Here is a 15,318-nt window from a genome sequence, read left to right as displayed (position 1 = left end):
AACAAAAATAGCTTCTATTTTTAACAAGCATCTTAATTCACACCTAATACATGAAAACAAATTTACTAGCTTCTTAGCATAACAAAATATGCAATCTTCTGCAATAAAATTTACAAGCAAATGAATGTTGTGTAGTATTTTGATCATGTTCTGCTAATAAAGCTTGCTTGGAGTCAGAGGGCAGAGCTAGCCACTAAGTCACCAAAATTAACCACCGAGGTTGTGGAGGACTCAGGACAGATAGGAGAGGAAGTGGAAAGGCAGGGCAGAGAGAGGATCTCAGTCCTTTTGGATGGAGGCAAGGAAGAGGTAGGAGTCACTGGTGGCAGCTCTGCTGCTTCTCTGATATTTCAGGTTCCTACCCTGATATCTGACTCCCAATTTGTTTACTGATAAAGATTAACTAGGTTAACGCTTCATCTGGCATCCAATTTTTGCGGCACAAATTCACAATAGCCGCTTGCCCGCTGGAGCTGCACAAGGGAGCTGCACCTGCCAAAGTCACCAGCTGGCTTTTCCATTTCTTCCCCAAGCCCTTTGAGCGCGTCTGGGCTTTTCCTGTTGCAGCCTCTCTACAGCAGTCTCCACAAGCCCCAAACTCCACAAGCACCTGGCTCACCCCTGGCAGAGTTAGCCCCCCACCACCGGCCAGCTCTGCCTTGGAACAGCTCTGTGCTCTCAATTCCCACCCGTCAATGCGCTGCTGGTACACGTTCCCGTGTCCACCTTTCAGACAGCTGGCTTTTGGCTTCTTTTCCTCATGGGCTGTGGGCTTCCCCGGACCCCCTCCTCAGGCTGCTGCCACACTAGGGTACATACCTCAACACCCACTTGGGCAACTGCCACATACTCTCAGCTCACAACTAGGTGCTAGCAGCAGCAGCTGTCCTCAGCTAGGCTGAGCACTGCCTATGTTCTCTGTCCAGACATGCTAGGCAGCAACAGCCAGCCTCACACTTCCCTGTCATCATCAGCAGACCTGGTGAGACACCTAGGAATCCTTAAAGCAGGGAATCAGCTACAGAGAGAGAGAGAAGAGGGTTTTTCCTCCATGTTAAAAATGGGAAACTTTACAAGGCACAGAGTTAGGTCTCTATATAGTTCCATAATGGATGGTTTGAAAATGGAACAATTAAATGAAGGGATAATCAACTTAGCTGGGATTGGCATAATGTCAATTATCATTTTGGTAATTCTTGTTTTGTCCTTAAAAAGGTTATTTGATATCAGTGCCAAATATAAAAAATTGACTGATAAGATAAAATCCTTAGAAAGACAGGCTAATGGAACTAAGAAAAATATTCACACACACAGGAGTTTAAAAAAGTTACCACACCATTGCATTATGAAACTGAAGAGGAGCAACCCAACCTTAATTTATCCAGTTACCATTCTAGAACGACCACCAGATGATAGGCATCCCCAAGGTTATTCAGAAGTTAACTGGGATCCTTATTACAGGTATACCACACAACCTACAGGGCAAGCAGTTATAGAAAACTCTAATCGCAGTTATAGAAAAATCTAATCACACTCTAAAAAATATGCTTAATAAACAGAAAGGGGTAATAAAGACCCCCAGAGATAGATTAGATTGCACAATGCTTTATTAACTTTAATTTTTTAATGCTAATGAAAACAGAATGACAGCTGTGGAGAGACATTGGATAATAGAAAAAAACTGCTGAATTAAATCAACCTGTATACTTTAAGGATGTATTGACCTCAGAATAGAAACCAGGATATGTATTACGTTGGGGAAGAGGCTTTGTTTTGTTTCACAGGAGAAGAAAAGCTATGGATACCATCAAAATTGATAAAGATTAGATTTGAACAGGAGAGATCTCTTGATTACAATAGGCATTACTTCAACAAACAGCATGACCATTCAATCTAGACTAACTTATAAGACTAACAAATGCCTTTCATTCATCAGATATAACCTGCCAAAAAGGAACCTCCCCAAAGTTGGGGTGGGGCAGGGTTTCGTTTTTGTCTTGACAGGAGAATGAAGGCATCCAACTAAGAAATCTAAAGACCACTGGACAAATGAGGCATCTGAAGAAAAAGAACAGTTGGGTGGTGGTGGTGGCATATGCCTTTAATCCCAGCACTTGGGAGGCAGAGGCAGGTGGATCTCTGTGAGTTCGAGGCCAGCCTGGTCTACAGAGTGAGTTCCAGGACAGGCTCCAAAGCTAAACAGAGAAACCTTGTCTCTAAAAACCAAAAAAAGAAAGAAAAGGAAAAACAACAAATCATCCAGAGAAAATGTCCCAAGAAAAAGAGTAAATTGGCCTATTGGTATATTACACTTTCAACAGGATAAAATTTCATAAATTTTCCCAAATGTTTGTTCTCTACAGATATACAAGGCAAATGGTCTTTTTGTAGCCCCAGTCCAATTAAAAGTTAAAGCTGGCTTTAGAACTGGAGCATGGCTCTCTCCTTCTCTAAACCCAAGGATGCTTGTTAAAGGAATCCTTAGAAAGACAGACTAATGTTTGTTAAATCCAAAATCTCTGTCTCATGTCAGAAAAGCCACCTGATATGGAACAGAAGAGAAACCAAAATTAAGGAACTATTCGATTGCCACTAATCTCATAATTCTTTGGTTTTATTTTGACTCTTTAAAACTTTTCTTGAGGTATAAATATTATCTTAAAATTTATACAATTAATATATATATTTTAAATTTAATGTCATGGTATTAATGGTCAGAAAACTAATTCTAGAAAAACTTTATCTAGCTTCTTGTATATGATTTCTGGTTTGAGTCTCTATCAGGTATCTAAGAAGTAAGTTTTTGTACTCTGGATGTACATAACAAATTGTGGTCTTTTAACCTCTTCAAGGTCTGCTGCATATGACATTTAAAATGTTTAAGTTTTCTGCAGTGAATCATGACCATGCCTAACAGTAACCTTTGAAGTTTCCAAAAGGATGGGGCCCCACAATGACAATTCCACCTGGAATATGGTAATGCCACTAAGCTGACAAACACCACCCAAAGATCAGCTTTGAACTACAAACTGCTCAGGACAATTTCAAGGCGGCTTGCTAAGATGATCCAGCCTCATAGACTACTGTAGCCAGGACTTGAGACAAGCCCTGTACTTTCCCATTACACAGAGACTGGACAACAAATGATACAGCTAGCTTTCCCAGTCTTCTCAGGGTCCCCTAAACATGCCATCACCCCCAGACAACAGGAAGTAATTTTAAGAACATGATACCAACATTCCCAAGAGGTGGGTGAGTGGTTTTTGGTCATTTAGTGGGTTATGGATAATTGTCCTTGTTTAGGGGAGTTGGTTACAAGTTGTTATTGGTAATGGTCAGGAAAAAAGCTGAACAAAGGAGATTATATTCAAGGTCTCATTCTGAAAAGAAAAAGGGGGTATATAGAAATGATAGAGTAAAAGGGTAGATTGTTGGATCTACTTTTAAACCAAAAAAGCAACTTCTAGTCTTAAATATTTTACACTGGTATGGATTTTTGTATATTGATACAAATTTAAGGTTATTTTTGTTATACTATATTTATGATTCTACTCTTATTTAAGATATTTTTGTACACTGATACAAATTTAAGGTTATTTTTGTTAGAACATACTGTACATACCTTTCTACTCTTGTCTAAGGTATTGTACCTAAGCAGCTCATTTAACAATGTAATGCAAATTTCTAGTCTTTGGAAATTATTACAAACTACTTAGGATAATAAAGAAATGCAGGCTAGTAGTCACTTACTAAAATCAAACTTGTAGTCATGTTAGGTATGTTTTCAAGATCAAACAGAGATATATTTTAGATAGAGAGGTTATCTTCAAATACTTCAGAGATCTGCAGAATATGGCATTTAAGATGTTTTATAAGGCTTGTTATGACAATGAGACATGTCTGCTCCTGGCAGCACCAATCTATGTCAGAGAAGATGATGGACATCAAAGAAACTCCATATGGAGTTAACTTTCTTTGTGGCAAAAGTTAGCCACTGGGCTAGAAATTGCCCTTGCATCAACTACTGACAGTATGCTGTCCAAATTGGACAAACAGGACACAAAAGAAAGTGACTGCTGAACTTTGCCAAGACAAGGCACGACAGTCCTCTAAAAGTCCTGCTTCACAGAAAAGTCTGTTGGACATTCTAGGCCTATAGGCCGAAGATGGATGCCCCAACACTACAGAGGAACCTTGGGTGACTGTCCTTGCAGCCAGCAGTTTCTCTTGTTTCTTAGTTTTGGAAGTTGTTTGCTCTGCACTTCCTGTTTACTCAGGCAATATTATATCCTTCTCAGGTTGCTGATGTAATTGAAAACTAGATAGTCATATTTTTCCTTGGGTTTGTTTGTTGGTTTGTTTGTTTGTTTTTGTTTTCCGAGACAGGGTTTCACTGTGTAACTTTGCACCTTTCCTGGATCTCACTCTGTAGCCCAGGCTGGCCTCAAACAGAGATCTGCCTGGCTCTGCCTCCCGAGTGCTGGGATTAAGGCATGCGCCGCCGCCACCACCACCACCACCACCTGGCCTAGTTTTCCTTGTTACCAAATTCAGAAAAGAAAGTCACAAAATGGGTTAAAATATATAAGGTCGAGAAACATAAAACGATAGTTTGGGGTTGGTAATACAAGTTAGCATAGAAAGTGATTTAGATACAACACTTTGGACTCACCAAGAATGGAGTATTTTCTCTTAATTTGCCAAATATAAATGGACTGGACATTGCTAATGTTATTATTGCCTGTATATAGCTATTGTACTTATTGTATATAGTTTTACTGTATTAATTAAAACCTTCCCTTTTACTTAGACAAAAAGGAGGAAATGTTGTGTGGTAGTTTGATCACGTTCTGATAATAAAGCTTGCTTGGAGTCAGAGGGCAGAGCTAGCCACTAGGTCACCAAAATTAACCAGTGAGGTTTTGGAGGACTCAGGACAGATAGGAGAGGAAGTAGTAAGGCCGGGCAGAGAGAGGATCTCAGCCCTTTTGGATGGAGGAATGGAAGAGGTAGGATGCTCCACTGCTTCTCTTTCAGGTTCTTACCCTGATATCTGATTCCCGATTTTTTATTGAAAAAGATTAATTAGATTAAAACTTCAAATGAATTTTATTTAAATTACATTTTATAATCAATACTAAATTATGTCTAAAATGCTGCATTAAGTAATGATTTAGGGAAAACAAAGAAAAGTTTCACATAATCAAAGATTAACCATTTGATTAAGGGAGCACATCATAAACACATGGCAGGTAAGAGACCACTCACTACCTAGCATATGCCTCAGTTTCCTTATATGTAAAAGGGAAATGATAACAGCATCTCCTCAGAAAGGTGATTCTGAGGACTTTCCAAGTTAGAACATATGAGATGCTATAATAGGCCTAACGTAGTAACTCAGGGAGTTTCAGCGCTCTTAATATTGTGATATGGCTTGAATAAGAACATGAACACCACACAGATTACATAAAAATTTACCATACTTTTTTTTTACAAATGATTTAGGCTTCATGCAATACACTGTAACTTGGAAGACACACATTCTTATACCTGACACCACACCATATCTATACCCATTTTCATCAAATTGGTTTTATAGTTTCATCATAAAAAGAAAGCTCTCTGGGGTGGCATTAGCCTGTAACCTCAGCATTGGAAAGGCTAAGGCGCAGGATGAAGAATGCAGAGATGGCCTAAACAGGAAGACTTAGTCTCAAACACGAAACGAACTGGTGAGAGGGCTCAGCGGGTAAAGGCGCCTGCCCCACACTTGACAACTTGAGTTTAATCCCTGGACCCATGTGAAGAAAGAAGAGAACCGACTCCCACAAGTTGTCTCTGACCTCCAGGAGCACATAACAACACAAAAATGAATAAAAGTGTAATAAAAATAAAAAATAAGAACAAACGCAAAACAAACTTCCAATATCATATAGCTGTTTATTTGTCAAAGCAATGTGAGATTGTTATTTGTGAAACAAACCATATTTAGTTAAATTTAATGTGTGAGGGTACAACATAACTTTTTAGACCTAAAAAGAATATTAAAAGGCATCGGTGCTCTATGCTTTGAGTTCAAGGCCAGCCTGGCCTACAGATTGAGTTCCAGGACAAGCAAGGCTGTACAGGGAAACCCTGACTCAGAAAAGACAAAAAAAGAGAGTTAAACCTAGCTGCTTATGCCTGTAATTCTTAGGAGATGGAAACAGAAGGAGCAGATGTGCAAGGCTAGCCTGAGCTATATAGTAAGTTTGAGGCCAGCCTCTCAAACAAAAAAAAAAAGCAAAGCAAAGAATCATAGAACATAAGCTTGCATACCCTCTTCTCACAGCATACATAAGCTTACATACCCTCTTCTCACAGCATAAGCTTGCATACCCTCTTCTCACAGCATAAGCTTGCATACCCTCTTCTCACAGCATACATAAGCTTACATACCCTCTTCTCACAGCATACATAAGCTTACATACCCTCTTCTCACAGCATACATAAGCTTACATACCCTCTTCTCACAGCATACATAAGCTTACATACCCTCTTCTCACAGCATACATAAGCTTACATACCCTCTCCTCACAGCATAAGCTTGCATACCCTCTTCTCACAGCATACACAAGCTTACATACCCTCTTCTGACAGCATACATAAGCTTACATACCCTCTTCTCACAGCATACATAAGCTTACATACCCTCTTCTGACAGCATACATAAGCTTACATACCCTCTTCTCACAGCATAAGCTTACATACCCTCTTCTCACAGCATACATAAGCTTGCATACCCTCTTCTGACAGCATAAGCTTACATACCCTCTTCTCACAGCCCACCTTCCTTTCTTTGTGTCAACTTCTCCCATCCAAGACACTGTTTTCAGATCCCAGCAGTAAATATGCATTTAACTATTCTAAATGCTCATAAAGCATGCTTCGGACTGTTGTGTGTATTCTTAATCACACACCTGCACTATTCTTCTAAAGAGCTCATTTGCATCTTGAAAATATGTTACCAAATAACAGCTGTAATTACAAGCAAGCATTTGTATGTGACTGTATTTCACAGTACAGCATGAAAGTGTAGATTTCACAGAGAATTTAACAATACATGTTAAACTGTTGAATTAAACATTTTTTCTGGTAGGTATCCGAACTGCAGTTCTTAGACGGGGTCCATATATTCACGGGTTTTTACACAGAAAGGTAAATAACCACCGCACTGAGAAATGATAAAGTTTAGCCACACAGAAAACAAAACTAGATGGGTGCAGTGGCACACACTTGGGAGGGAGAGGCAGGCAGATCTGAGTCTAAGGCCAGCCTGGTCTACAGAGTGAGTTCCAGGTCAGCAAGGACTATATAGTGAGACCCTTTTTCTAAAAATGAGTAAAATCACTTCAAATTTGTTATTTTATTTTTGATGTATTTTTAGAATTTGTTATTAATAAGTAAATACATATTGAGTGACTGCCCACCACTCTTTTCTAAGAAGCACCACAAACATGGGTTCACATTAAAACACTTTGAAATGCATCTTTAATTACAAGCAAGTTCATCTAGAGTTGATACAGCACTAACATGTTCTGTTCTGTTCTTTCCTCCTGAAACACCAACTGATACACTACTTCAGGATCAAACTGACTGATAACTGTGGTGGTATTGTGTTCCCCAAAATATTGTGTACCTTAATAAACTTATCTGGGGTCAGAGAACAGACAAGCCACTAGTTAGGCAGTGGTAGCACACGCCTTTAATCCTAGCATTCCAGAGACAGAAATCCCTCTGGATCTCTGTGAGTTCAAGGCCACTTTGGAAACAGCCAAGCATGGTGACACACGCCTTTAATCCCAGAAAGCCAGCCTTTAATCCCAGGGAGTGGTGGCAGAAAGCAGAAAGATATATAAGGCATGAGGACCAGAAACTAGAAGCATTTTGGCTGGTTAAGCATGTAGCTGGTTAAGCTTCAGGCTTTCAAGCAGCAGCAGTTCAGCTGAGAGCCATTGGGATGAGGACACAGAGGCTTCCAGTCTGAGGAAACAGGACCAGCTGAGAAACTGGTGAGGGGAGATAGCTGTGGCTTGTTCTGTCTCTCTGACCTTCCAGTATTCACCCCAATAACTGGCCTTGGGTTTGATTTTATTAATAAGAACTTTTAAGATTCCTGCAACAGATAACAATTGTGACTAAGAAGACAACAAATCAACATTTTAGAACAGAAGTCTTCAAAATGATTCTTTTCAATATTCTCAACTCTCCAAAGCTGGACACACAAAAAAACCTTAAAAAAATGAGCACAAAAACACAATCATTAGTTAGAATCTCAAGGCTGCTTGTCTTTTCAAGGCTCAAACTCAACACAGAGCCGAGGATGCAGCTCCATGGCAGAGCTCTTACCCAACAAGTTTATCAACTCTTACCCGAGTTTGATACCCTAGCACAAACACACAAAGCATTACATATGCAGACATATCAAGGTATCATCGCTATATAAGCTCACGCCTCACTGTATTCCTAACACCATTTCTAGAAAGATAAAGTTCCTTTAAACCATTGGTCTTTTTGTTTCGTCTTAAGACGGGGTCTCACTACATAGCCCTGGCAGGCCTAGAACTCTCTTCGTAGACCAGGCTGGCCTTGAACTCACAGATCTACCTGCCTCTGCCTCCCTAGTGCCTCCACACCTGGCTTACAATACCACATTTGAAAGTCAACAAGAAAGGATACTTTTGGAATGACTTTTCTAAAACTGATAGACTGGCAGATTATTCATCTAAGAGCATTAAATTCTTAATCTACAAATAACCACATCTTTTCACAGTCCATAAAATGCACTATCCAGCCATTAAGTTCCCTCCAACTGAAACTGAGAAACAAATGAGGCTCTTCTCCTTTAGAGTCACCCACGCTGTCCTTCCCCGGAGCCACGCCCTGTCCTGTGAGCCTGACCCCTGCACACCAGCACTCTCGTCTCAAGGTAGTTGTTTCCTTCCTTCCCATTCCAAAGCATATTTTTACAATCCTTACGTGTGTGTGTGTGTGTGTGTGTGTGTGTGTGTGTGTGTGTGTGTGTCTACTGCCTATGGGAGCACGGGGAAAGGCTGTCTACAAGAGCATGGCACCTTACCAGTGGCTGCACCACAGAAGAAAATGTCTCTCTACTTTGTTGTTTAATCTCAATTCAGAGTGTCTGCTCGGCATGGCTAATTTTGTAAATGGTAGGGAAATCAAACAATTGTGAATAGCCAGTTTTTCAGTGTAAGCACTTGAAGCACAGAAGACATTGGGGGCCCAAGGACCATGTAAACCCACCACCAATGGCCTGTGGAAAGAAGCCCACAGTTGCTCTTTTTAGGGAGGAATCGTGGAAGCATGTGAGAAAGTTACAGACAGAAACAACCAGTTTCCACAGCCAGTGACCACAGGGACTTTGCCTAGCGGGGCTCCCTATCAGAGAGTCAGTCATCTGGCGGGTCGACCTGTTGACTATCAGCTGTCATCTGCTGTATGTTCTTAGTGGCCTCCGGCAAGCTGTGTTCTATGCACCGATACATCCTGTTCTGCCTGCATGATTTTTTTTTTTTCAAAAAATAGGAAGATGTTTCTAACATTAAAAATAGACAGACCATTGATTAAAATCTGGGTATCTAGACTGCTGAAATGTCAGGTGTGGCAAAACCCCACACTTCTCCTTCATGGCTCTGCAGAAACTTGAACAACGAGATATAGTCACTGCTTATTATTAGAGAAGAGCCCCTAGTGCATGCAATGCTACCACACAAAAGAAACAGGATAAAAAGGAGGTAGGATGCCTGCCTCCTGAGTCCTGGGATTAAAGTGCATGCCACTACAGGGAGGCAGAGGCAGGCAGATCTCTGTGAGTTCGAGGCCAGCCTGGTCTACAAAGCAAGTTCCAGGGCAGCAGGGCTACATAGAGAAATCTTGTCTCGAAAAACAGAACAAGACAACTTTAGGAAAGCACCCCCACAGATATGCTTTCAGAGAAAGTTTCTGCCTAGAAAAAGACAGACGACATTCAGACAGACGCAGCAGTGTGTTCAAGGTTTATGACATGTCATATACATAGCGACCATCAGCAGATGTATTATAACACAGAACATCATACTATAGTGTAAGGCATTTCATCGGAAAGAATTGGTATGCCTTGAGGAAAAACACACAGGAAGGACTCTTTCATGAGTCAGGGTTCTCATGTCCTCAAGGACACTGACTGTGGCTCAGTCCAGGAGGGGGAGGAGTCAAAATAAAAAGGACATGTTGAAAGACCCCCGGCTGAGATCTTCCTCCGGGAGAGACCCCAAACCCAAGGAACACACCGAAACCACAGATCAGATGCAAAAGCAAGAGGGTTTATTTAGACCAGGTACCTGGGGCGAAGTCTCTTGGAGGACTTGCGCACCTTTCTAGGGCAAGGGGGACTTTTTATGGGATCCCAGGGGCAGAGGCGCGGTTACAGAAGCGAGAAGCATAGTTACAGGGTCCCTATTGGTTGTTTTAAAGAAGGCCAGGGTGAACTTGGGGTCGTATGTGTGTGACTGATTTGGCCTTGTCCAGGCCAGCTGCTTATTCCTCAAGGCCAGGGGGCCAGCCATAAAATATCCTGATTCGACTCAACTGTCTTTCTCTCAAGGCCGCCGACCACAGTTATCTCTCTCAAGGCTGGCCATAGCTATCTCTGTCAAGGCCGGGTGGCTGGCTACGGCTGTGAACTCCTGTTTTTCTGAATCCTTTAGAATGGCGTTTCTTAGGCTAAGTTATGGGGGGGGGGGAGCATTTCATTGGCCCAAAGCCCCATGTCCTCATAATGGAGCGGGGGTCTTTCAATGTGACTTGACTCTCGGTCCCATTGTCAATACAAGTCAACTCCCGTCAACTTTATGAACTGAAGTTCAATCTTCAGAATTCTTTGAGGCCTTTAATCCCAAGCACTCAGGCGGCAGAGGCAGGTGGATCTCTGTGAGTTTGAGGCCAGCCTGGTCTGCAAAATGAGTTCCAGGATACTAAGGGCTAAATAGACAGACCCTGTTTCAAAAAAAAAAAATTCTTTGGGGGAAAAAAAAATCTGTTATACACAAGCTTTTTTTAAAAAAACTTCAACGTGAACCATCAAAAGAGTTAGCAAGAAATTAAGTAAATTAGCATTTGAAACAGCTCTGGTAAATAGTGCTAAGGATAGAATAAAGAACTGTAAAACTAGAAGGAAATGAAAACATTTGGTTGCAAAAAAAAACCCTGATAATTAGATCTGGAGAGTGAGAGCAGATATTCAAATGTGTGCCAAATAGTCTCCAAGTCTTAACTTCAGAACAAGAGGACAAACTGGAGAGAGAGCCTGGAGAGATGGCTCAGTGGTTCAGAGCACTTGCTGTTCCTGCAGAGGCCCCAGATCCAGTCCTCTGTACCTACGTGACAGCCCAAACGGTCTTAACGCTATCCCAGGGACCAACTGCCTCTTCTGGGAACACAGTCACAGAGTTTACATCCATACACACAGGAAGAACATCACATACAATATAATAAATAAATACTTGTAAATGTGAGGACCATTTAATAAAAAGGAATCAGGACTGATTCAAATGTGTCTGGTGGCACAAGCCTGCAATCCAGCTCCCCAAGAGGCTACACAAATTCAAGATGTGCCTAGGATGCAAAGTCAGTTCAAGGCCTGTCTGTCTGGAAAACTTGGTGAGACCTTGTCTCAAAAACAAAAACTTTCAAGGGCTGGGGATACAGCTTACTGGCAAAGCTTAGCATGTACTTGGTCCTAGGGTCCATTCTCAGGCCTGGGAAGAACAGAAAAGCATAGGGAGGTAAATAAAAAAGAATTAAACCTGGAAATAACCCAAATAATGACACACAAAATGGTTTAAACCTACACTACAGTTCTGGAGAGAGGCTCAACAGTTAAGAGCACTGCTGGTTTATTGCCCGCACCCACGTGGCTGCTCAGAACCCTCTGTGAGTCCAGTTCCTGGAGATGTGATGCTCTTTTCTGGCTTCCATGGGCACCAGGCACCCACATGGTTCACAGACAAGCAATAGCATGTAAGCAAAACACCCATACACATAAAATAAATACATCTTAGCAAAAATCAAAAGACTAGAATACAATCATAATGCCTCATCTCCGATAAGATAAGCACTGACCGGAGGAGCCAATATTTGTTAAAGAGGTGCAAGGGAGAAAATGCAATGGATTGTGATTATGACTATATTTCATGTGCACCTGTCCCAGATGATTTACTGGATGTATATATAAAATCAGAATCATCCTTGAATGCCAACAAAAAAAATCTTAATTACCAAGACACTTAAATGAATTTCAAAAGTGTCTAAAAGTTTGGCATTTTGCAGTGTGATCCAGATTCCAAAATGCCTACATGGAGTCAAGATGGGCAAGAATGGTGAACCGGCCAGGCCGTGGTCCCAAAATCACTGCTCAATAGCGAACGGAGACAAGCTTACTAACTGCCCATTCTCCTCGGGCAGCTATGCGGTGAGGTCGACAGCTTCACTGAAGTGACTTTGTGTCTTGTTTGGACCTGATGTGCCTGTGTCCACACACACTGCCCCGGCTGGCCTTCACCTCCTGACTCCGCAGTCCTTTTATCCGAGTGTCTGAGTGTCCCATTAGCTGCCGCTATGTGCAAGTGCCACAGCCCTCCACCGATAACGATCTTCCAAAGAGACACGGAAGGTAAGAACAGAACAGGGAAAAGGCTGCAAAACTGCAAACTGATTCCGCTTCCACAATTACGGACTCTTTACTTAAATGCTAAAGGTCACAATTAATACTAAACACAAACTCTTAAGGCCTTCAGTGAAGAATGAGAAGTTATCAAAACATTTGTATGATTAACAAAAGGTCTTCACACCTCAGTAATCCCATTAGACTGGGGAGCCATACATACCCATTAAAACATCGAATGCCAATGCCTATTGCAAAACAGCTGGCTGTAAATTATAAAACTGCCTTCTGCAACATCGGAAAAGGATGGTTACAACTTTCTGAGTTGCCAAACCATGTAAATTAAAAAAAAAAAAAAGGCATTCTAAAAGAGGATTTACATGAATGTGTAACTACCTAGTTTGACAAAATGAAATGATCTTTATGTGGGGCACCATCCGTGCTTATAGAAAGGAAAACAAAACTGGGGAAGAGAAGCATTACCTGGGCAGGAAATTCAGACAAAGGTCCCTAGTCCTGGTGAAAGCAAGCAGTCAGCTGCCAGGGTGTCCTAGACGCTTCTGGTGCTCACTTAGGTGATTGTGCAATTCACAGCGCACCAATCTCCACCACAGCCAGCAGGGGACGCTGTAGGGAATGGGGACACAGGGGACACAGAAGGGGGCAAGTTTAAGGGAAGGAAGAGGAGAGGAGTGAAATATTCAGCTGTGATGTGCTTACAAAAACACAGTTGTATCTCACACCAGATTACTTACAGGCAGACACTGCTTACATTTGAAAACAAATTAACTACACAGGAATTCCTCATCCTCTCTACCACTGCAGTTACTCTACTGTGTTGTATCCATTGTCTTTTTCGGAAACAGAGTTTCTCTGTTTAAAAGTCCTTGCTATCCTGGAACTTGATTTGTAGACCAGGCTGACCTCGAACTCACGGAGATCCTCCTCCCTCTGCCTCCTAAGTGCCAGGATTAAAGGCACGCCCCACCATGCCAGGCTATATCCATTTGTATTTATTTGTTTGGTTTTGGTTTTTTTGAGACAGGGTTTCTCTGTATAACTTTGGAGCCTGTCCTGGAACTTGCTCTGTAGAACAGGTTGGCCTCTAGCACATATAAAAACACTAATAAAAATGAGATAGCTATGTCACATAAAGGTTATATAAAGGTTGAACAACTTAACATTAAATAAATTCAGACATTCTAAAAAAATGCAGTCATACATGATGTATACATAATAAATAAATAAATGTTTAAAAACAAAAACAAGCAACCTACAAATACAAATTACCACATCAGTTTAACTGCCCAAACCAATGAAATTTGTAGTTTTTGTTTCAGAGAACATTGAAGCATAATGTTACCTGTGAAAAATAAGCCAGCCTGGTATGGTGGCACACATCCCTACTGCCAGTACTCAGGAGGCAGACGCAGGTGAACTGCTGTTTGGGCTCAAGACCAGTCTGGGCTACAGAGTGAGTCCCAGGCCAGCCTAAGGTATGGTACTGGACCCTGCTTCTAAAGTGAAGAAGAAAGGAAGGCAGAGGGAGGAAGAGAGAGAAAAGAAGAAATAACTCATAAACCAGAGAGTGTTCCAGTGATGGGCTATATCTGTATACAGAGTCTGGAGAGACACATCACTAGCTGCTCTTACAGAGGACCCAGGTTCGATTCCCATCACTACCTACACAGTGGTTCACAAGTCTCTGTAACTCCAGTTCTGGGGAATCTGACACCCTCTTCTGACCTCCAGGAACACTTCAGGTATGTGGTGCACAGGCATACATGCAGGCAAAAAATTCATAAACATAAAAATAAATAGAATCTCAAAATATTAAAAAATAAAGTATGTTAGAGAACCAATGTATTATTCACAAAATTTTAATATATATTCTTTGAATGTCAAGTCAAATTTTTAAAACTACCAAAAAGGTATTGAGAACAAGTAATTTATATCCTATGTGCTTTACAGAAGCCAAAGCAGTCTAACTTAAAAATTTAACTAGTTTAACTTTCTGTGTGTGTGTTGCCTGCATGTATAGGCACCACATGATTATCTGGTACCTATAGAGGCCAGAAGAGGGCGCCAGATCCCCTCGAACTGGATTAAAGATAGCAGAGACCCACTATGGGTGCTGGGAACCAAAAAGAGTTCCTCTGTATGAACAGCAGGTGCTCTTAACTGCTGAGCCATCTCCATCCCCTTGTATAAATTCATTTCTCCAGCCTATTAAATGTGTTTCTAGACAACGGTTACATCCCATCTCTGCCACAGAAGCTAAAGAAGCAACGAGGACAACACAATCACAGTCACTGGCTTTGAACATCAGGTATTCTGCCCATACGGAGAATGCAAACCACAGATACAACAACAACAACAACAGCAAGAGCGTGTGTGTGTGTGTGTGTGTGTGTGTGTGTGTGTGTGTGTGTGTGTGTGTGTGTGACCAAACAAGTCTTAAAATGAACATCAGGAAAGACTAGCTTCATTAAAACTGCCCACAGGAAATATGTTTGTAAAATGAAGCCTGAGCAAAGATGATCTTTCCTAAAGGGATGTAGACACTAGTTTCAGGAAGCAGAAGAGAGGTGACAGATTTGGGTGGGGGGAATCACAAG

At 41.4% G+C, this 15,318-nt stretch overlaps 1 protein-coding gene across 2 annotated transcripts in view; it reads right to left on the bottom strand.

The window, feature by feature from the left end:
• The window catches only part of Bltp3b (bridge-like lipid transfer protein family member 3B), a 74,978-nt gene that overhangs the window by 51,676 nt on the left and 7,984 nt on the right, over nucleotides 1-15,318 (bottom strand). The window contains exon 2 of one of the 2 annotated variants that reach the window (XM_015998449.3): nucleotides 13,184-13,327. The exons of the other annotated variant lie outside the window; for it this stretch is intronic. The gene's annotated coding sequence lies outside the window, so the exon portion shown is untranslated. The remainder of the gene's footprint in view (nucleotides 1-13,183; nucleotides 13,328-15,318) is intronic. 2 annotated transcript variants of the gene reach the window in all.

This window comes from Peromyscus maniculatus, chromosome 18, assembly GCF_049852395.1.
Source record: "Peromyscus maniculatus bairdii isolate BWxNUB_F1_BW_parent chromosome 18, HU_Pman_BW_mat_3.1, whole genome shotgun sequence".
Taxonomy (NCBI): domain Eukaryota; kingdom Metazoa; phylum Chordata; class Mammalia; order Rodentia; family Cricetidae; genus Peromyscus; species Peromyscus maniculatus.
Note: the sequence above shows the minus strand (reverse complement) of the source record. Positions and strands in the feature narration are given on the sequence as shown.